This window comes from Pantherophis guttatus, chromosome 3, assembly GCF_059756535.1.
Source record: "Pantherophis guttatus breed Tessera chromosome 3, ASM5975653v1, whole genome shotgun sequence".
Classification (NCBI taxonomy): domain Eukaryota; kingdom Metazoa; phylum Chordata; class Lepidosauria; order Squamata; family Colubridae; genus Pantherophis; species Pantherophis guttatus.
Genome location: NC_142065.1, coordinates 15,386,906 through 15,411,196, shown reverse-complemented (window position 1 = coordinate 15,411,196; position 24,291 = coordinate 15,386,906). Strand labels below are relative to the sequence as shown.

At 38.7% G+C, this 24,291-nt stretch overlaps 1 protein-coding gene across 4 annotated transcripts in view; it reads left to right on the top strand.

Annotated features, from left to right (window-relative positions):
* The window catches only part of ZNF831 (zinc finger protein 831), a 78,636-nt gene that overhangs the window by 38,376 nt on the left and 15,969 nt on the right, over nucleotides 1–24,291 (top strand). The gene's annotated exons all lie outside the window — the stretch shown is intronic.

Genomic DNA, 24,291 nt, shown 5'->3' with positions numbered 1-24,291 from the left:
AGCTGCTTAAAACTTAGTTGCTCCCCTCCTTTTTTAAAAAGCCTATGACAGTGATGGTGAACCTTTTTAGCACCGAGTGCTCAAACCGGAATGTGTGTATGTGTGTGCGTGCGTGCATGCCAGAGCCCCGGAAACTCGAAGACCAGCTGGTCTTCTGGCGTGCATGCGAGGAGGCCAGCTAGTCTTCGTGCGCACCGGAGCCCCGGAAACCTGAAGATCAGGTGGTCTTTGGGTTTTCGGGGCTCCGGCATGCACGAAGATTAGAAGAACAGCTGGCAATGATGCGCATGCCCGCAGAGAGGTTTGCCATCACGGTACTATGATATTAGAAATAATACAGAATAACGCCTTACTACTTTCCTCGCAATATACATTGTTTGTTTTCCTTAACTTTCGTCAAAGTTGAATACTCTTAGATACCCTACTTTTATATGAGTTGCTCCAGCACCCCAGATTCTTTTGTTTTACCGTTGGTCCATCTGTATAATAATACAAAAATAGGTAAAGGCATATTGTATAATGGTATTCCTTACTTATTTTTAATAATTAAAAATTTAGAATGCCTAAAGTCTGGGATTTTAAATTTCTGATCTTTTTCTGATACAGAGAGAGTTTGTTTTAAATCTGCAGGCAATAGCAATTTCTCTCTCTCTCTCTCTCTCTCTCTCTCTCTCTCTCTCTCTCTCTCTCTCTCTCTCTCTCTCTTTCTCTCTCTCTCTCTCTCTCTCTCTCTCTCACACACACACACACACACACACACACACACTAATTTTCTTGGTATCTCAGGTGGTGAGATAACCAACAATCCCAAACTCATACTAGGAACTTTGTGACTGAGGGTAGACTTGAAGCATAATTCCTCAGTTCTAGGCCTATTGACAAGCCTAATGCAAGCCATATTCGAAGAAAAATATTCATGTTTTTTTTCAATTTTGAAAATTCTCTTGGTTTCTCCCCCCCCACCCCCCACCCCCCGTTGCTTCATGATGATGCCATTTGCTTGGAAGAAGAGGAAGAAGAAAACCACAAGGAAAACTAGCCTAATAAATGATGCTCAGAGCTCAGCAGGAAGCCTTTTGGTTAGCTATACCATTTTTCCCAATTTATTAATGAAAACTGAATGCAAATATGAACAGTTTTCCAAAAGGTTGCTTTCACAAATATGGTTGGATGTACGAGACTGACATACTAGTAAAACAAAGGCAGGATAGGAAATTTAAAATGTCGTGTTATATCAAGCAGACAGCAGACCGTGTTCCTGAAGACATCCAATGTATCTACCAGGACATAAGATGGAACGGGGAAGTATAAATGAATGATAATTTTGCTTCTTGCAAATTGCAACAAAATGAAAAGGCTGTTGGATGAAGTCAGATTGTATTAATTTAAAAGCTAAGTATGCTTCATCTCTTAACAATGGCTTACATTTTAAAATGATCTTTTATATAACCCATACTACATTGGCAAGCAACCAGTCACAGTTCTCAGAGGAACTCAATGAAATTGCACTTTGTTAGCTGGACAGGAAACATGAGGAACTTCAGACTAAAGACTAGTGTGGGAAGTTGAAGAAAGCAGGGGCAAATCACATGGACGTACCCATCTGGTCATCAAGAGTTAAGCTGTATGTGAGGGATTCTTTACCTCTGCAATCTTTGATATGCTTCCATGGCACATCTATTACATCATTCATGAAAACAAACTTGAGTGGTGCGGTGGCCTAGAAGTGGAGCACTCGCCTCACAATCAGGAGGCTGTGAGTTCGATCCTAGGTTGAGGCAAATATTTCTCTCTCTGGGCATGATGAGAATGTATCTGCTGAATATAACTCTGCATTGGCGACAGGAAGAGCATCCGGCCAGTAAACACTCAGCTCCATTCAGTTGCCCAGACTCCATTCCACAAGGGATTATGGGGTTGTTAAAAGAAGATGATTCATGAAACCAAACTTACCCTTCTAGTGGAAAATCTAATGTTTAATCTTACGTGAGGAGATAATATTGGTATACAGAAGCACCATGAGAATCTTAGCAAAGTATTTTCTAGGGAAAAAGATGCTGAATAGGAATGAAAGCTCTGGCCCTATTGAACTCAAATATACAAATGTGAAACAATATAAGTGGATGCATATGTAATGTGAACAAATGGAAACAATGTACAAATAGATCATGCCTCACTTAATGGTACCCTGTGGTACCCTTGCCATACACTGCCCAGTAGTCTACCTATGAGGAAATGCTTTTTGGGGGGGAGAATGATATTTCTGCCATCCCCAGATTGTTTTGACTTAAAACGGGTAGCATTTTAATGGGTACTGTTTAGTTAGTATGGCATAGTTTGTGAATCTAGAAGTTAAAAATTATTTTGCAAACCAGTCCTACTCAATATGCTACCTTTCAGATTTGTAGATAAAATCATATTTGGGGATTATCAAGTTGAGGATGAGAAATCAAATATCCCAAGCTCTTTGGAATAATTACATATATTCAACCGAAATGTGTAAGTAAGTAACAGAATAAATCATTTGAAATTAAGCAGATTAAATTTACAAAGATAAATTTTATTTTCATCTCTAAAATATCCAGTCTCTTTCTGCATTATTTAAAACAATCAGAAAATAGGACATATGGATATTGTTATTTATCATTGTTCTGAAGAACAATGATAAATAAGATTGTAAACCAGTGTCTAACCGTCTTGATTTATAATGTCTTTGTGAGCCCCCAGTTATTGGAAATGATTAAAGTCAACCACATCTGGAAATAAGTAAAAAAACTTTATTAATCAGTTCCCTTTCTTTTTAGAGCCTTTCAAATTGCTTTCATGGTTTCTTATAGATTTATCTTTTCCTATTTGAGAATCTGTCAGGTTTCGATGTTGATTTACTAGAGTAAATGCAGGTTGAAATGCTGACAGAATCACAATTCCAGAAAAGATTGCCTGGACCTAATTTAAATGTAACCTTGAAAAATGAAGAAACAAGATGTATTTTATGGAATTGACTTTTTTTGTGAGGTTGGATAATACATAGTTGAATAAAAGAAACATTTATATCCTGCAAATCTCTTACCTCAGACTGGAATTACAGTACTTCTTCCTCAAATCTGTGCCATTCAAATGCAAGAAATGAGACTAGTATTCAACTGCAAGAGTGTTGGATTGATGCTAAAATTTTGTGGATTTTAAGAATACTTTTTCCCATTTTGATTTCTAGGAATCTGGATTGCAGGTGATCCATTAACACAATTTTATTTTCCAATTACCATAACATTTATTCTGTAATTTGTGGTTTAGGATAAAATAGATTCTGGGTTTTTTATTAAGTAGTTGATGAATATTTGTTCAGTTTGCATCCTGTCTATCTAAGCATGGAACACTCAAATGCCTTACCACAGTTGCTAACAAGAAAAATTTATAGAACATAAAACTATATGCAAAGTTTTAAATAAATAGATAGATGTATGTATTAGATTGTTTATTGTTAATGTTGCTTTAACTATTGATTGGGAACGGTTGGATGTAAAGTGGGTGGCTATATAAACATTTGAAATAAATATTTGAAACAAATGAAGTTAAAATCTGAAGTAAAATGAAAATTATTTCAGTTACATGGAAAAGCTTTGGGCAAGATATGATCTTTCCACCCATTTCCTGAATATTTAGATGAACCAAAGACATCTCCTTGAAGAGTACCTTTAATATCCAGGGAATACCAAAGAAGGTTCTCTCCTGTACACCAGATAGATAAACTTCTAAAAGCAGGGTTATCAGACCTGGAAGCCATCTTTCTACCTTTGAGCCTTCAGGCACCAGGCCTGCCACAAATTCTACTGGGAAACTGGGAGGGGGGATTGTATAGAGGGAAGAGGATATGTAGTCAAAATAAAATTCTTTTTAGAAAGTCAAGGCCGTTGTGCCCTGCAGCTGTGCTGAGAAGAATGAGGAGGTATCTTCTGTTCTGGAGAGTACCTGTTTGGTTCATGTGATGGACATGTGGGTGAGAGGCAAGGACTTGAACTTTCTTTTGAGTGAGGACAACCCGGAAACTCTCCGATTCGGGTTTTCTCAGATCTGCTAATATGACATCTCTAATAAAAGTTAGCTTTGAGGAACTTCAAGCCTCATAGTTTGATTTCGTTGGAGGTGTTACTTGGAACCCTGACAGGGTATCTTTAAAATAGCCATTTTGATCTAGTGGTTAAGGCACCCAGTTAGAAACCAGGAGACTGTGAGTTGCCTAGGTGACTTTAGGTTAGTCACACTCTCTCAATCCAACCCACCTATAGAGTTGTGGTAAAAATAGAAGGAAGGGATATTCTGTTTGTTTGCTGTTGTTGAGTTATTTATAAAAATAATAAAACTGGGACATAAATAAAATAAAAATCTTTATTCCTTGTACCAGTTAATAGCTTAACTACCACACTTTGTGCTAATTGTAATTTTGGACACTTTTTGAGGGCATTTCCACTTAAGATGGGATGTGCCTATAATCATGCAAATATTCTCCTTGCCACAGATGCCACTTATAAGCCTGTAACTTTACAGTGATCCAGCCTCTCAATTGGAGCAAGAGGCACTTTAAATCAGGACTGTCAAACTCCTGGCCGGCGCTGACCCACATCCAGTTTAGTGAAGGGGGAAAAAGTCCCAATACGTTATGTGACGCCTCCGTGACGACATGAGTTTGACGCCTCTGTTTTAAATAGTCATAGAGTTGGTTGAATGTTCTGGTCAATGAGATAATACTACTTATACTCAATGTCACACAGAATTCCTATCCATCAACTTTAGCATGCTATTTCATAGATTGACTGCCAAACAGAGCTTGGAGAAATCTCAATCTTTTCTCCTTAATATATAGAATGCCAAGTCATCCATGGCCTCCAGAATAAACATGCTTTATCAATAACTAAGCTAAAGGTTGACGGGCCCATCTTCACTGTCATTTGATTCTTGGGCTGATTGGAACATGAAAGCTAGGCAGTCTGGCCTTCTGATCTATGCAAGCCTTATATTTCAAGAACACTGAAAGTAATTTTAGCAAAGAAGTCCCGGTATCCTGTTGTATTCAGAAACATTTCAATCAGCTTCCAAATATAACTGAGGCCCTCTGTTTCTTTTAAAGTGCTGATTAGCCTGGCAACATATGGATAGTATAGTCATGAAGTGAACCTGAGAGCAGCAAAACATCTGTCAGCATAGAGCACTTTTTTGTAATTTAACTGCTAACTTCTAAGGACTTTTATTCATAAAGAGACCCTGCATTAATTTTCTTTAGTCCTTTGCGGAAGAAAGGTGGATCCATATAACAAATGTTTGAGCTGCAGAAGATTAGATGACTCTGCATTCTAAAGCACGGGTCTCCAACCTTGGCAACTTTAAGACTTGTGAATTTCAACTCCCAGAATACTTCAGCCAGCTTTGGGAGTTGGTCCACATGTCTTAAAGTTGCCAAGGTTGGAGACCCCTGCTCTAAAGGACTGTGCATTCTAAAGGACACATTTTGATTTATAAGGAGATAATTGAAAGCTTGGTGAAGACGTCTTAGGAATTCCTCAAAGGTGGACTGATGCTGATAAGGCTCATAAGGTCACCAGGGAATTGGTTCTGGATTTTGGGAGTAGCTAATTCTAAAGTCCAGAATGTATGAAAGCTTTAGATAAAGCAGTGAATTTTAAACTTGGGGTGATTGATCCCAAGGGGTGTTTTGGGCATATAATGGAGGTAATAAAGTAATTTTTGCATTTTGTGAGTTAAAACTTTTCAAAATAACAGTGTTGGAAGGGACCTTGGAAGCCTTCTAGTCCAACCCCCTGCTCAGGCAGGAAAACCTGTACCAGGGATGAAATTCTACCGGTTTGCTCTGGTTCGGGTGAACCGGTAGTTAAAATAAAAGCTACCAGTTCGGGCGAACTGGTAGTTAGCTAAACTGGGTGGAACAGCTGATCGTCGGATTGTAGCTTAGCTTTTTAAATGGGCAGGGTGTGTTTGGTGTGCACCGCACATGCGCAAAAAGCGTACATTTGGTGCGCATGCATTCATGCAGCACATGCTTGGCGCGCAGCACGTATGCGTGATTAGCAAACCGGTAGCAAGCCAGTTCAGATTTCACCACTGCCCTGTACCATTTCATACAAATGGTTGTCCAATTTCTTTTTAAAAACTTCCACTGTTGGAGCATCCACAACTTCTGGAGGCAAGTCATTCCAGTGTTCTAACTGTCAGAAAATTTCTCCTTAGTTCTAAGTTGCTTCTGTCCTTGATTAGTTTCCATCCATTGCTTCTTGTCCTGTCTTCAAGTGCTTTAGAGAATAAGATGACTCCCTCTTCTTTGTGGCAGCCCCTGAAATATTGGAACCCTGCTCCCATAACATCCCTAGTCCTTCTTTTCATTAAACTAGACATATTCAATTCTTGCAGCTGTTTTATTTTATTTTATTTATTTTATTTATTTATTCAATTTATATACCGCCCTTCTCCTAGTGGACTCAGGGCAGTGCACAGCCAGAACTAAAATACATAACAATACAAAATTTAAAATTAATTAAAAGAATTATATACTTTGGCCCGAATTAAAACAATGCGAATTAAAACCCATTAACAGATTAAAACTAAACAATTAATAACAATTAAAAACTAAAAAAGGTGGCGGGGTTTACGCCAGCCCTGCTTGCTGGAAAAGAAGAGTTTTCAGGGCACGGCGAAAGACCCAAAGATCCGATATCCTTCTTATCTCCGGGGGCAAATGGTTCCAGAGGGCGGGAGCTGCCACAGAGAAGGCCCTCCCCCTGGGGGTCACCAGCCGACATTGCCTGGCCGACGGCACCCTGAGGAGTCCCTCTCTGTGGGAGTGTACTGGACGGTGGGAGGCTATCGGTGGCAGAAGGCGGTCCCGCAAGTACCCAGGTCCTATGCCATGGAGCGCTTTAAAGGTGGTAACCAACACCTTGAAGCGCACCCGGAAGACCACTGGAAGCCAATGCAGCTCACGCAGGAGAGGTGTCACATGGGAGCGACCCCTCGCTCCCATAATCCCCCGCGCGGCCGCATTCTGCACCAGTTGGAGCCTCCGGGTACTCCTCAAGGGGAGCCCCATGTAGAGAGCATTGCAGTAGTCCAGGCGGGAAGTGACGAGTGCCTGAGTGACTGTGCGTAAGGAATCCCGATCCAGAAAGGGACGCAACTGGCGAATCAGGCGGACCTGATAAAAAGCCCCCCTGGCCACGGCCGTCATATGCTCTTCTAAAGATAGCCGTGCATCCAGGAGGACGCCCAAGTTGCGAGCCCTATCCGTGGGGGCCAATAACTCGCCCCCAATAGCCAGCGATGGCACCAGTTTTAGCCTCCAGTCCCCTAATTATCTTTGTTGCTTTTCTCTATACTCTTTCTAGAGTATTAACATCATTTTTTACATCATGCCAATCAAAACTGGATACAGTATTCCAAGTGAGGTCTTTTGAATTTCATTTTGTTTGATGGGGCCCAGTGTCCAAATCTGTCAAGATCCTATTGTATTTTAAACTCTTCTGGAGTGTTGGTTATTCCTGCCAGCTTGGTGTCATCTGCAAATTTGATGAGTTCCCATCTATCCCTTCATTTAAATCTTTGATGAAGATATTGAAGAGTACTGGGCCTAAGCAGAGCCTTGGGGCACCCCATTGCATATTCTCCTCCATGTAGATACAGTTCGATTAAGGACTACACATCAGGGTGGATTTGATTTAAATCAAGTTGATTTAAATCACGATTTTAATCATGATTTAAATCACTAGTAAAAAGGCTTGATTTAAATCAACTCGATTTAAATCATACTTTTTAAAGAGCAACTGTCATCTCTGCTACTCCTTTGACCCACTGTTGACTCACTGATAGTCCCAGTGTTGCAGAATATACAGCCTCATGCTACATAACTAAGCTCCATTTCATGCTGAATAAACTAAATTATTTATGTATCTTAAATAGAAAACTATCTTATGATAGATTTTTACCCCAAAAGCTTTTTATTAAAATAAATTTGATAAAAATCAAAAAAATCCGATTTAAATCAAAAAAATCTGATTTAAATCAAAAAATCCGATTTTTTTGATTTTTTTAAAAAAATCATTGATTTTTATCCACCCTGCTACACATTGAGTTCAGGTGGTTGGCCAGTTTATGAATCCATCTGGTAATAATGCTGTCCAACCCACATCTTATCACTTAGCAAGTTATGTAGTTTAGACTTTCACTGCTGAGTTGCTTGTGTAAAACAACAAAGTCTGGATTTTTGGTTTTGGGGTGGGTTTTTTGGTGGTGGTAGTGGGGGTAATGACATTGTTTACAGCCAGGGAAAGGAACAAGGTCTATAAAGCAAAGGAAACCTGGACTAAGATTGTAAACACAGTTGCGGTTTCACTTAGCAACCACCTTGCTTAACAATGGAGTGCCAGTCCCAATTGTGGTCTTTAAATGAGGGCTACATGTAAATTGAATTGAGTTTAATATAAATTGGCCACCACGAAGTAACTGTGATGAAGATACAGCCTGTTAGAAAACTCACTAGAAAGAAAATTGAGGAAGTTGATTTCTGCCATGGTTTGGCAGATGATGCTTCTTTCTTACTTTTATCCATTTTCTAGCTTTTCTCTCACCAGGAGGTCATATTTCCGAACAAAATGAAGAAAAATCATTTTTCTTTTCTAACAATCCCTATGGGGCTGCACTCAGTATAAAAATCTCTTTTAGGATTGGCTGTATTGGCACATTAAGCTAACTGTTTGCTTTTAAAATGTGTGTAAAATAACTGTCAGTTGTTGGGAATAGAGATTGCAGTAAGATGTAAAAAGAATGATTCCCAGATCACAGTGGCAGACTTGTGATCCTATTAATCCAAGCAGACTGCATTATGATTTATTGAACCTATGAATCTAATCTATGAATGCTGCTTTCTTATAAAATTCAGCTAGGATATCTTCACACACAAACCCTCCATAATGTGAAAATAATTTGGGGGGGATTAATACCTTTATGGAAGTTCTTTTCCTTGCAGTTTATGAACCAAACACGTGCACGTGAATCATTGCCTACTGTTATTTTTCTCTTCCATTGTTTTTATTTTTAAACATTCAATCCATTGGTCACAGTGAACACATTGCTTTGTGGCAAATCATTGTTGAAAGCTTTGCTCTTGCTTCTATGCACATATTGTTCTAATGTTATTTTTAATTTTACTCATTTTTCTCATGCTCCTTGTTATTCATTTCAGTCTTCACAATGGCCTACAGTACTTTTTGCAAGCAGCAACACTTTAGTATGGGCTCACAGTCTGAATAATTAAATGATTTGCCATGGGAAAAAACAAGATATCTGACGTTATATATTTTAAAATATAAAGCCATGGAGACCATGGAGAAAAGACTTTTGTAGTAATTTATTTGTCTTTGCTTTGGTAAAATAAAATTGCAAACTATTCCTCTAGCCATGATAATACAGAAAGACCCTACAGATATGATACAGCACACTTACAGGAACATGGAGATAAAATTGCAAAAGCCAGACTCAATTCACAAGGCAGGGTCTCAATTAAAAAAGGCTTTGGCAAACTTAGATTTACTTCTTGATACTTAATGACTTTACCATTTGGAAAAAGATGCTGATAGTATTTCTGAGAAATAGCTACCATTTACATAATTCCTATATTAAAGTACTTAGGATAGGATAGGAAGCAGATGGAGTATTTATACTTTTGAACTGCCCTGTTGGAAAAGACTTCTGAGAATATAGAATAAAAGAGTTGGAAGGGACCTTGGAGGTCTTCTAGTCCAACCCCCTGCTTAGGCAGGAAACCCTATATCCCTTCAGACAAATGGTTATCCAACTTCTTAAAAACTTCCAGTGTTGGAGCATTCGTAACTTCTGGAGGCAAGTTGTTCCACAGATTGATTGTTCTAACTGTCAGGAAATTTCTCCTTAGTTCTAGGTTGCTTCTCTCCTTGATTAGTTTCCACCCATTGCTTCTTATCCTGCCTTCAGGTGCTTTGGAGAATAGCTTGACTGTCTCTTTGTGGCAGCCCCTGAGATATTGGAACACTGCTATCATGTCTCCCCTAGTCCTTCTTTTCATTAAACTAGACATACCCAATTCCTACAACTGTTCTTCATATGTTTTAGCTTCCAGTCCCCTAATCATTTTTTAATTATGGACAGCCAAGAAAACAGGCTGATGGACCATTGGACAAATAAACTCAGAGTTGTTATTAGAAACACAAATGGGCTCAAATTATCTTACTTTAGGAACGTTATGTGAAGACCCAGCTTCCTGGAAAAGACTAATGCTAAGAAAGATGGAAGGAAAGAGAAGAGGATGATCAGCAGCAAAATGAATGGATTCAGTTACAGTGATGATGAATAATACACCATCAAGAGACTTGAAAAGACAGGTTAGGACTCCATCATCTAGGAGAAAATCTATCTGTGTGAGTGCTAGGAATTGAAAAAACTTGAATGCAAGATAATCAGGACTGTAAGCAATTGAAATGGAGATTCTTTGACCCTAGGGGAATTCATCTTGCGATAGCTTGATGAAGCTTTACACCAGCATTTTTCAGGGGCTGAGGCTGAGTTGCATATAGATTATGATTTTGGCTCATGGTGTATAACATACAGTATGTCACTAGGGGGAAAAAAACCCTGACCATTTTTCTTCATGAATTATAATTCCCCAAGATTTGTCAGGAAAAGTGTCATGCCTTCTAGAACAGGAAAATGAGAAATTTATGCTGTATCAGGCCCTGGATTATATATGTCAGCGTTATCTCTATGAATTGGCAACACCTCTCCAGAACCACACACTATAATCTTTCTCAGTCCTATCTGGAAAGCCAAGGTTTAAGTGTAGCCCCCTTCTCTGGGCAAAACAGAAGGCCTTTTTGTTGTTAGTTGTGAAGTCATGTCCAACCCATCGCGACTTCATGGACAATGTTCCTCCAGGCCTTCCTGTCCTCTACCATCCTCTGGAGTCCATTTAAGCTCACGCCTACTGCTTCAGTGACTCCGTCCAGCCACTTCATTCTCTGTCGTCCCCTTCTTCTTTTGCCCTCAGTCTTTCCCAGCATTAGGCTCTTCTCCAGGGAGTCCTTCCTTCTCATTAGGTGGCCAAAGTATTTGAGTTTCGTCTTCAGGATCTGGCCTTCTAAAGAACATTCAGGGTTGATCTTTTCTAGGATTGACCAGTTTGATCGTCTTGCAGTCCAAGGGACTCGCAGGAGTCTTCTCCAGCACCATAGTTCAAAGGCCTCAATTCTTTGGCGCTCAGCCTTTCTTGTGGTCCAACTTTTCACAGCCATACATTACAACTGGGAAAACCATAGCCTTGACTATATACACTTTTGTTGGCAGTCCCCATCTGTGGTGATCTTGAAGCCCAAGAAAATAAAATCTGTCACTACCTCCATTTAGTCCCCATCTATTTGCCAGGAATTGAGAGGGCCAGATGCCATGATCTTAGTTTTCTTGATGTTGAGTTTCAAGCCAATTTTTGCACTCTCCTTCTTCACCCACATCAAGAAGCTCTTTAGTTCCTCTTCACTTTCTGCCATTAGAGTGGTATCATCTGCATATCTGAGGTTGTTGATATTTCTACAGGCAATCTTTATTCCAACTTTTGATTCATCTAGCCCTGCTTTTCTCATGATGTGCTCTGCATATAAGTTAAATAGGCAGGGGGACAGTATACAGCCTTGCCAGACTCCTTTCCCAATTTTGAACCAATCAGTGGCTCCATGTCCAATTCTCACTGTTGCTTCTTGACCCGCATATAGGTTTCTCAAGAGACAAATAGGATGGTCTGTACTCCTATCTCTTTAAGAACTGCAGAAGGCCTATCAGTATCCATCTTGGAAATGTTAGTGAGCATTTTGTAAACAGCCGTTAATGTGGAATGTCTTTTGCAGTGGGAAAGGGGAAACATTGATACAGTTGTGGTTGCACATTTGATTTAAATAAATATAAACAGAGGATGCACAAAAAGATGATTCTTTTTTCAATTAGTAAACGGAGACCTAGATATAATATCTTTCCACCAATGTCTTCTATTCTTAGGGGCTGAAATTGAAGAAAAATATTCAAGTCCTTAACCGGTTGTGGATCATCTAACAGGAAAAAAAAAGATGCTTAATCCAGAATGATTTTAGTCCTAGTCATTCAAAAGAGAAATTAAGAGATTGCTAGCTATTTTAAGTGACATTTTCAAGAGAAAGGTATTACCTAATAAATTTTATTTTATTAATTAAATTTATATGTCACCTTATCTCCCCAATAAGGTGACTCTAGATCAGTGGTCCCCAACCTTTTTATTGCCGCGGCCCGCTGAGCGCGTGCAGGGGTGGGGGCACGGCCCAGGAGCTTTTGCGCATGGCCCATTGCGCACGGCCCAGGAGCCTTTGCGCTGCAGCGTTCATGTCCCCCGGCCGCTGCGCGGCCCGGTGCCAGGTACTCCACGGCCCGGCACCGGTCCGCGGACCGGGGGTTGGGGACCACTGCTCTAGATGACATGCAAATTCTAAAAAATAGAATGGAAAAACAATTAAAATTTTAAAACCATGCAAATTAAAAAATTTAAACTAAACAAAAAACAGGAACTAAGGGATGGATGGTACAAAGATGAAGTCTTCTTACATCATCAACCACCTCCTGTGGTGAATGCACTCCTTAGGCTCCAAGGTAACTAGTAAAACTAAGTTTTAATACTTATTGGGGGAAAAAAAGGATGAGAGCGTAATTATACTTGATTATCTGGAGAGGTTCATATAAATCGGTCTCTTAGGCACAGTTCTGTTTTTTGTATCATTTATATAATTGCATTGCATTTGTGTCACAAGCACTTCTGAGTTAAAAGAAGTAGCCGGTGACATCACCTTGCCTGGGAGATGCCCAGTTGGGGGCTCCTTCCATGTCCCAGCAGAAGCTGGAGTGAAGGAAGGGAGCTCAACCACGCCTCACAGCAGCACTTGAGTCTCAAACGTGAGCTTGCTAACCTCCATCCCAGCATCCTAACCACGCAAACCAGCCATGCTCCTTATTTATATAATAATGGTGAAATTTATGCTGCCCATCTCACTCTGCAAAGTGACTCTGGGCAACTCACAATTAAAATGTATAAAATGAAATATAGGCATCTGTATTAACTGAGACATTAAGTTTTGAGATTCTTTCTAAAAATCAATATTAAAAAGAAGCATCTAAGTTAGAAACTTTAGTTCTACTGTAATATTTCTGCTATTGTAGAACATATTAGTGTCCATTCATAGGTATATCAAAAATTGTAGGTTGTTTTGTATAGTAGCAATAATTTGGTGCCAGGGAAATACCAATGTACTGTATAAAGCCAATTATTGCTAAGCCTGCTCATTCTCTTGCTAAAAATAAAAAGCAGATGTACTTCAAAGTGGACATTCATTCCTTTTTACCTCTCCTGGCTACATTTTTTTCACAAATTTATTTTATTTTATTTATTATATTTATATGCTGCATATTTCATTATCAAGTGACTTTGAGCACTTTACAATTCTTGTAAACCGGATTTTGAGATAAAAGAATAGATATTCCTAGAGTTCTCATTAATGAAGAGGAGGAATGGGAAAAAAATAGAGTGGGCATATCTAACAGTTTTTGCAAAAGCAAAATACTTTATTAGAAGCAATTTTTAAAATATTTTCAATGTTAGTAGTGCCATTTAATTCATTCCTCATAGCGATTCTTCATTGGTTTCGAAATCAATTAGCCTGATTTAATGCTGTATAAAAATGAATCCTGATAAGTAATTTTGTCTTCATTTAATAACATAGAAAAACGGCTTTCATATCCAGTATCCCAAAGGTGCTTTTTCAAGAGGCAACTGGACTTTCTGGTTTTTCTTTGAGGACGTTTCACTTCTCATCCAAGAAGCTTCTTCAGCTCTGACTGGATGCTCTGACTGGATGGTGGGTAATGGAAGAATGGAAGTCAGAGTTGAAAAGGTTTCTTGGATAACAAGCGAAATGTGTTCAAAGAAAAACCAGAAAGTCCAGTTGCCTCTTGAAAAAACACCTTTGGGGCAAGCATGACCTGGATGACTGAGCATCTCTATAGACTTTCATATCCAGTAGTGGTTAATTTCTGGCTCTTCAGGTTTGTTGCATTGCCGTGCACAACACCCTGATTTTACTGGCTGAGACTAGTAAATTGCAATAGTTTTCTCTTTTTAGTTCTCACTGGCAGGGCATCACTGTACATCATGTTTCAGTTATCATAGATAAGCCTAATGGATCAAATGTAGTAATAGGACAGAATTTGCGGCTTCAACTATACTTTTTAACATATCCCTTTATGTCAAAAAACAACACCAAACTAAGCGGAAAATGAATGCACCAGAAAAGAGCCTTTCTATTTGACTAGTAAATAAGGTGTGTTATCTTCAGTGGAAAGCTTTCAATACCAGCATGCCATATATTTGCAAAGACTACCCTGTTTCCTGAACTGGCACATTCTGATTTAAGAATTGAGTGGGCGTGCAAAGTGCATCTGCGTGCAAAGAAAGAGAATGACTGTCCCATATAAGAATTTTCAGAACTTACAGAGTCAGAGGATCAGACTGAAATATGCAAAACACCGGATACCACAAGAAAGATAGAATCAGCTTGTTTTGGAAAACACTAGAGTACTGTCATCGGCTAAGAGTATGGGGCTGCTTCACACCATCTGTATTGTTACTGAGTTCAATGTTTTCTTTTTAGAAGCACATTATCGTAGCTTGAGTCTGTTAATACAAATGTAATACACCATTTTTTATTTTCAAGTACTGTATGCTTTTCACTTTTCAGTTACATGAAAGCTTGCATATGCCGGAGTAAGCACAAGGGTCATTCATTAAGATTGTCATTGTTTTAAAACTGCTATCCATGAACAATATTGTTCATCAGAAAATGATTTTAGGATACCATATTTATAATGCTAGCATCCACACATTTTGTATATTTATTAGAAGATCCTCTATATTCAGCTTAATGAGACTGCTGGCAATTTAACTGTAAATGTAAAAACCAACATCAAGTGAACAGAAACAATACATTTAGAATGCAGATGGCCGCCCGCTCTGACAAACCCCAACGGATCTAACTTCTGAGTGCTGTGTTCAAACAACACAGATTTGACTGCTTTGTGGAAGGCTAATAGTATGTGAGGATGCGGGGGGTGGGGATGTTAGGTACATCTCTGGGAGGGGATGGCAAACTTCATGTCCCTTGAATTTTCAGAGATAGTTTCTTTAGCATTCTCTCTCTGAATTGAAGCCAGATAAATTCTACTTAAAGAAGTGATTCCTAAATTATCCATATTGATTATTGTTTAGTAGGCATAATTTGCTTTTATGTGTGTGGATAAGATATATGACCTGTAATGATACAGATTTGATGCATGTACTATATTTCGCAAAATACTTAAAATGAGGCACTAATCTTACTGAGTTATCTTCACCGTTTTGTACATTATCCTATGGCAGTGATGGCTAACCTTTTTGTCCTTGTGTGCTGAAAGTGCGCGCGTGCCGACACCCATAATAAAATGCGCACGCCACCCCCCCGTGCATGTGTGCGTCAGCCCCCCGCGCCGGCTTCCCCGTCTCCTGTGCATGCATGCACAACCCCCCTGTGCCCCGTTTTGGGCCTAGCAGCCCTCCCTGAAGCCTCGGACCAAAAACGGGCGGGGGGGATGTGGCATCCCTTCCCTGTGCTCCCCCTGCCCTCCCTGCATGCCTACACTGTTACAAGTGTTATGTTTGCCTTGTATGCAGCTTTATTCCTCTCTAGCATTCATTTCCATTGTTCAGTGATGCATTTCCTGCCTTTCTAGGATTTACCTTTATCTGCTCCTGTGAGGCACTTCTTGTTCCTGTTGGATGTATATCCAGTGAGAGATCTAAAAGGTCACATTGAAGACAGTTCATTCTGGAGAAAACAGTTCATTCTGCTTCTTTGCATTATTTTAAGCTCTTGCTTGTTTCATCAGTGTTTGTATCTAGACACCTATTGCCTTCATTTTTCCAAATATTCTTTTTCCATGACCTTTTGGCTTTTCTTTTGCATTGTGTGTCCAAAATACTGAAGCTATAACTTCATTACTTGTACTTCCAGTGAAGTCTGGTTTTATTTTATCTGGTATTAAATTATTTCTTCTACTTGTAGTCCAAGATAGTCTCTTCAGCACATAATTCAAAGGATCGATGTTTTGTCACTCCAACTTGTTCCAACTTTCATAGCCAAATGTTACAATTATAACATAACGCCCTTGACAATATCTTTTTTGTCTATATGATTTATTTGCATTTTAATTCTTCGTCTAGATTTGTCATCTTCCTCTCAAGTAACAGATGTCTCTTTATTTCATGGCTTTACTTATCTTCCTTGCAAATGTTTGAGTCTAGGAAGATAAAAGTTTGTTTTTATGTCAAATTCTTAAGCTGTTTGTATTAGGTTGGCATTGCTTGATGATCTAATTTTTTTTTAACATTGAGCAGCAGACTGCCTTTTTCTTTTAGCTAGAAATGTTTAGCAATGTTATTTTAAGGTTTTATTTCTTCTGCTTAATTCATTTTCTACTTCTTATTTATTTATTTAGCATATGATGAAAACCTGACAGAGGGGAAGTAAACATAAACATACAATCCATGTAATTATAGTATATACAAAATTTCTATGGGGGTACGGCAGCGGCCTCATAACCGGATGTCCAATTCAACTATCCAGGCAATCGCCTCTGGCATTGCTTTGTGCAAGTCTTCTGGAGAACCAGGGAATGCATGTCATGGGCAGCCATGCAGAATATATTTAATAGTTTGCATATCAGCATCATAATTGCAACAAAGGGAAATCTTTCCATCCTCAATGATACAGGGTAGAGGGACTTCTTCCAGCATGGCACCTACTTCTGTTCAATTTTGTCCAGACAGAGTGAGGTTGGGCAAAACAAGTGGTTTGGTAGAGGGATCACCAATGATCAGGCCACAGAAAGGCACCTTAGACCATTCCTCACTCCATGCATTCTGAAGGTTAAATTGGGTAGATGAATTGTTGTTTTTCATGCTGCCTTACCAGATTTCAATCTTGTGATGCACTATGCATTGTCCTGGTGAACAGGGCGGGCCTTATTAAGCATCCTTGACCGTAGCTTAATGAAAGCTTGTTGTCTTCTAATGTGGGGCGGTATGATATTGCCAAATACTGGTAACCAGTGCACCTGAGTGCCACAGATAATATGTATTGTCTGGCAGAGTTGGACATCAACCATTTGAGTGTGAGTGCTGTTAAGCAACACACTGGCACAATATTCAGCTGGGGAATAAACCAAAGCCAAGGCTGTTGTTCTTAGGGTGTTGGCATCATCACCCCAGGATGTTGCAGCCAGTCTGTTCAGTAAATTCAATAAATACAGTCATGTCCGTAGCATTTCTTAAGCTACATGTGCTTCCTGGACAGTGCTAAATGGGTGACCATGACCAGATACAGCTGTACTGCCCTCTTAGGCCTCACAGCCGTGACAAACAAAAATGCATAAAATCAAATTTTCTACTGAAAGTCCAAGACGTCCAGATTTTTTCCACATATTGTAGCAACAGGCTGGCCTGGAGGTTTAATATCTCTTCTCCTGGAAGTCTCTGGGTTTGTACATCCTGTCTGGCCTTCCTGCCCTGATATAGCTCCTGGTTAGTTACTATGGCTACCACCTATCTTATGAGGGACGTGCCTTTTCCTAGTATTCTCCTCCATAGTCAGTGATAGGCCTCCACAGCCTACCTGCCTTATGAGCAAATAAAAGTAAAAGGTAAAGGTTCCCCTCGCACATATGTGCTAGTTGTTCCTGAGTCTATCTCCATTTCCAAGCCGAAGAGCCAGCGCTGTCTGAAGACATCTCCATGCTCATGTGGCTGGCATGGCTAAATGCCAAAGGCGCACAGAACGCTGATACCTTCCCACCAAAGGTGGTCCCTATTTTTCTATTTGCATTTTTTACGTACTTTTGAACTGCTGAAAGCTGGGACAAGTAACGGGAGCTCACCCCATTACACTGCACTAGGGATTTGAACCGCTAAACTGCTGACCTTTCGATCGACAAGCTCAGTGTCTTAGCCACTGAGCCACCGTGTCCCACTATGAGCAAATAGAAAGAGCCAATATGTCAATAGAAAAGCTTAAGTCTTCGGGAATGGTTTGGTTTTTTTTTTTGGTAAATATTTTTATTCAACATTTTTAACCTTTAAAATCACAATTATACAATTACAGCTTTCCGTTATCGGAATTTTTTCTTAATTTCAACTTATCCACAGGCCTATTGTTTTATACATATACGTTATTTCATAGTTATTTATTTTTATAATATATACATATTTACATGTCTACTACACTCTAAAATTTACATTTTATCCATTTATTATCTTTTCTGTACATTCAGTATACGTTAATTTTAGACTTCTTTTCAAACCAATTATACCATCTGTTCCATGTCTCTTAATACACTGTTTCCTCTCTGTCCCTTAATTCCATCATTAATTTGTCCATTTCTGAGTATTCTAACGCCTTTTTTATAATCATTGTGTTTGATGGAGTGTTTTCTTGCTTCCAATATTGGGTGAATGTGATTCTGGCTACTGTGATTATATGGAGCAAGATGTATTGAATTTCTTTGCCTGTATTGCCTTTTATTATACCCAAAGGAATACTCTGGCTTCATATCAATTTTTTGTTCAACAATTTCCTCCAACCATTTTTAAATTTTTGTCCAATAATCCCTGGCTTTGGGACATGTCCGACACATGTGGTAGTAGGGCCCTTGTTGGTGGTTACATTTCCAGCAATTTGGTGGTCTATTGGGAAACATTTTGGCCAATCTTGCCGGGGGTAAATGCCATCTATAAAACATTTTGTAAATGTTCTCCTTGTATGCAGCCGACATCCTAATTTTATAATTTTTTCCCATAATTTTTCCCAATGCTCCAATTCAGTATTATAGCCGAAATTTTTAGCCCAAATTATCATTGTTTATTTTACAGTTTCCTCCTCCATTTAAAATTTAAGAAGGCAATTGTATGTTTTGGTAATCATTTTTTCATCAGGACCTGTTAATACTTTGTCTAATTCTTGTTGCTCATTTTGAAACCCATATTCTGAATCTTTTTTATATCTTGTTTCAATCTGTAGGTACAGCCACCAGTCTATTTTAATTCCTTGTATTTTTAGATCCTGATTTGATTTGAGTTTCCCTTGCCCATCTAATAGCTCTTTGTAAGTTACTATCCTGTTCAAATCAATTAGGTTGGGGTAAACCATTGCTTCCATAGTTGATATCCATCTAGGCATTTTTATATAGAATTTGTTTTAAATTTTCACCCAAATCTCTAATAAGGCATCTCTCACCTGGTGTCTCTGAAAATATTTATGGGCTTTATTCTTTCCCTCCCAAATAAAGGCATGCCATCCCCGCTGTAAATCATGTCCTTCTATCGTTAATATTCTTCTATTTTTTTAGAATTATCCACTCTTTAAGCCATGGTACAGCTGCTGCCTGGTAATAAAGTACCCAGTCCAGGAGACCAAAGCCTCCTTTAGTTCTGGAATCCTGTAGGAGTTTTAAATTAATTCTAGCTTTTTCCCTCAGCCAAATAAATTTTAGAATTATTTTATTTATTCAAAAAACTTTTTCCTTAATTTTATGGGTACAGTCTGGAATAAATATAAAATTTTTGGTAAGATGCTCATTTTTATGGTCGCAATTCTTCCGACCAGGGATATTTGTAGTTTTGCCCAATTCCTCAAATTTTTTTGAATTTGTTGTAATAGTTTTGAATAATTATCTTCTTTTATGGAGGAAATTTTTGCTGTCAGCCAGATTCCAAGATATTTTACTTTTTTCACTACTTGAATTTCCAATATCCTCTCTAATTCCTTATCTTGGCCTTCTGTAAGATTTTTGGTTATTATCTTCGTTTTGTTTTCATTTATTTATAAACCAGCGACCTTTCCAAATTTCTCTATTTCCTGAATTAATATTTCTCCTGTTTCAAGAGGATCTTCTATTATAAAAGCCATGTCATCTGTGAACGCCTGTGTTTTATACTCTTCTTTTTTTATTTTTAACCCGTTTATTTCCTGATTTTCCCTAATCTGTGTCAATAAAACTTCAAATGAAAGAATAAATAGAAGAGGGGATAGTGGGCATCCTTGCCTAACCCCTTTATTTATGGTGACTTTCTCTGTTAGATCTCCGTTTATCATTATTTTCGCTGTTTGATTTGAATATATTGCCTTGATCATTCTGATAAATTTTTCTCCGACTTTCATAATGGTTAATTGTGTGGTTAGAAATTGCCAATTCAAATTATTGAAAGTCTTTTGTGCATCTACCAATATTAGTGCTAATTGTTTTTCAGGGTGGGTTTCATAGTACTCTAATACATTCATTCTTGTGTTATTTCTTATTTGTCTTTTGGGTAAAAATCTGTTTTGGTCCGAATGAATAATCTTATTTAATATATTTTAAAGTCTTTCTGCTATGATTGTCGCATAGATTTTATAGTCAGCATTCAGCAGTGAGTTTGGCCTATAATTTTTAATAAATTGATTATCTGTATCTTCTTGTGGAATTAGTGTTATGAATGCCTTGGTCCATGAATTTGGCATTATAGCTCGCTCTGATATTTCATTATACATTTCTAGCATAGTTTCCTCCAATAATTTTTGAAACTTTTTATATATTTCCACGAGGATCCCATCTGGCCCTGGTGTTTTATTATTTTTTTTGTTTCTTAATTTCCACCTTCATCTCTATTAAAGTTATTTTATCATTTAACATTTTTCTAGCTTCCTCTGATATCTTGGGCACATTTCTCTCTTGTAAGTACTTTTTAATATTTTATTCTAGGATAATCTTTTGACTGTATAACATTTGAAAGTAGTTATGAATAATATACTTTTTCCAGGGGTGAAATCTGAAATTTTTCCCTACCGGTTCTGTGGGTGTGGCTTGGTGGTGGTGGGGTATCCTGTGACTGAGTGGGCGTGGCCAACTCAATGTCACTCACAGCCATGCCCACTCAGTCACAAGACCCCTGCCCACCAAGCCACACCCACAGAACCCGGTAGGAAAAACTTTTAAATTTCTATTCTGCCACCCACTCTCTCTTCGCTTTGGGTCAGGGGCCAGGCCCCAGGATGTGCCATTCCCTTGGGCCCTGGAGCCGCTGCCTGCTCGCCGCCTGCCTCAACCAGGTCGGGGAATGCACCATTCCCCGATACCAGCCTTGCCCTGGAGCCGCTGCCCGCTCTCTCATCGCCAAGCGGTGTGTCCTTATCTTTCTCCCACGGCTCCGCCCATCCGCCCCATTCCCCGGAGTCGGGAAATGCACCATTCCCCGACTCTGGCCTTGCCGCGAAGCCGCTGCTGAGATGTCGTCTCAGTTAAAATATGCACAGTCACTGTAGTTCTCTCTAGCTGAATTTCTCTCTAGAATGCAGAGTGTTTTCTCTTTTAAGGCACCGTTATCAAAGTCCAGTTAATCTTTCACAAAAAGCCCAAATCCACTCATACCTCACATGTGTTACTTTCCGATATTTGACAGCTTGTAGCCTCTGCTCCCACCGCCAGATCGCCACCTTCCAGGAGACTTGATTCACTGCTGATATATCACATCGTTTCACAATCGCTGAGAGTTTTTCCTTTCTGTCTCTTATATTTCTCTTCTTCCTGATCCTTCGAGCTGCTTTCCTCTCTTTTCTTCCTACTCGAACCATCGGATCATCATGCCTCTGGATCCGCCATGTAAGGCCGATTTCTTCCGTGCCTGATCTGAGAGTTCCTCTTGCTAAACGGGAGCTCACACCTCTCTCCGATTAAACTCTGAGGATACCACTCTACTTCTTTGATCACTCCAGGATCGAATTTCGCCCGTGGGGGCCTCAAAACACGAAAAATTGGGTGAAAATGAGCGGAGTCCTGCTCGTTCACCCCACAACAGCGTAACGTCACCACCGGAAGTCCTTCAGGAATGTTAATATACATTCCAATAATAAACTTTTTGAAAAGCAGCAGGTGTACTGCCAGCATTCGGTTATTACTCAAAATTTGAATATTTCTAGACATTTTTGTTCAATAATTGCAGAGTAAATAGAAAACTCTCGATTCCATTGCAAGAACATTTCATTTTACTGGGTTTTTTTTTTAAACAATAGTTTCTCCTTATGTATCAGGAAAATATTTGCTGTAATTTATATTCAAAATGCTGGTTAAAATATATGCAATGTAAATAATTTTCATTGTATGGATGTGAATGGGAATCTGGCACAATTTAAATCACTCCCATTGCACTCTATTTAAAAGCCAACACCTATACAATTTGCCTGGATTCTTTATTGTTTTGCGTATTAAGCTTGGAACAACTTAGTTATTAAATATTATAATGTAATATTCATGTCTTTTAAATATCTATTATAATTATGTTGTGCCTTTATTGTTCTTCATTTTATTTCAAAAGGTGCTTTGACCTTTGGTTCATTAAACCCGATCCTCTTTCGAGGATCTTTTGTTTGTGTCGTGCATAACTGATTACTACTAAAAGCAGCCCTTCAAGTATACTTAATTGAATCCTGCCAATGTCTATTTGTAGTCCAGAAGAGGATGTATTGATTCAATTTTAATTGCTCCCATCCTTCAGTTTCATTTCCCTCCAATGGTGCCTGAACATTTGGCGTTCTTTCTCAATGTGCCTCAAATACAATACATAGTTGCTTGTCATAAGTATGTAGCAAAAAGATGTTTTTTTTTTCTGGGTTCAAGCGCAGTTTCGCAATGGCTCAGACACAAAAATAAAGGACAAATAGTTGCTAGAATGTTGCAAGACACTGCATAGACCTGTAAAACAATTCCTTTAAGGCAGGGGTCCTCAAACCACCGTCCGCGGGCCAGGCACGGCCTGCTGACACAATGTATCCGGCCCGCACAGTGGTGGGATTCAGCCCCGCCCCCTGCCCTGCTTCCCACCCCACCACTCCCACCCACTCCTCGCATTTGACTGCCAAAATCTCACAAGATTTTTCATTTTACTTCATTTTATTTCTTAGAAATCAATGATTGTAGTATATTATCTTCATTTTTGTTACAAGCAAGTAAATAGTATATCGCAATACAATTTTTATTTGAATAAAAATAATAAAATCTTATACAGTTAGTCTTCAACTTATGATCTCAGTGGAGCCCAAAATATCCGTTGCTAAGTACCGTATTTTTCGGAGTATAAGACGCACCTAAAAGGGGGTGAAAATTTAGGTGCGTCTTATACACCAAATGTAGCCCCGCCCACCCACTGGCCCCCACCCTTTGGCCTGTGCCTTGCAGCAGTTACCTTGCAAGCAAACAGCAAGAAAAAACAGCTTCTTTCAGCTTCAGCACAGCCTAAAATTAGCACAAGTTGATTAGATCGGCCTCCCCACTCTCAGCTGATTTGCTCTCAGCTGTTTTGGAGAGGGCTCTGCTGCTTGCTGCAAAGAGGTAAATTACTGGAGCAGATTTTTTTTTCCCTTGTGCTAATCAAGCTATGCTGAAAACAAAAATGAAAGTAAAGCATGCTCTTGGCTGTTAGTCGCAAAATTAGGCAGAGGCAGAGGAAGATTTCTTTTTCTTCTTTTTCCTCACCAAAAAAGGTAGGTTCAAACAATGGGAAATTTAGGACAAAAGAGGAGAGTTCAAGATTTTAAAACACAAAAGAAAAAAAGGAGAAAGAAAAAGGCAAAAATAAAAATGGGAAGGGAGAAAAAGAAATGAAAGAGAAAGATGTTATACATATTTAGAATTGAAATATGAATAGTCGTAAGAAATAAGTGGGAAATCATGATTGTAAAAATGAAATGAATAATAATTAGAATATTTGTCTTTGTATTTTTGAAATCTAGATGATAAGTTTTTATTTTTTTATTTTTTTAGAAATATGAATTAGTAAAAACTAACAATTGAAATATCTTTAATGGTATATGGTGGTGAAAGTAAAAAGGATTAAATTGTAGCTTGGATAACAGCTAGAACATTTTTAAATTTAGGGAAATTGTAACAATTGAAATATTTTTAATTATATATTGTGATGAAAGTAGAAATGATTAAGTTGTGATTTGGAGGATTATATGGGCAAAACTATTTGGGTTATTGGGAGAGTTTAAGATGTGAAAATGAGTAACATAAGGGGAAAGCTCTATTTAACTAGGGAATTGTAATAATTGAGATACTATTAATTGTATATTG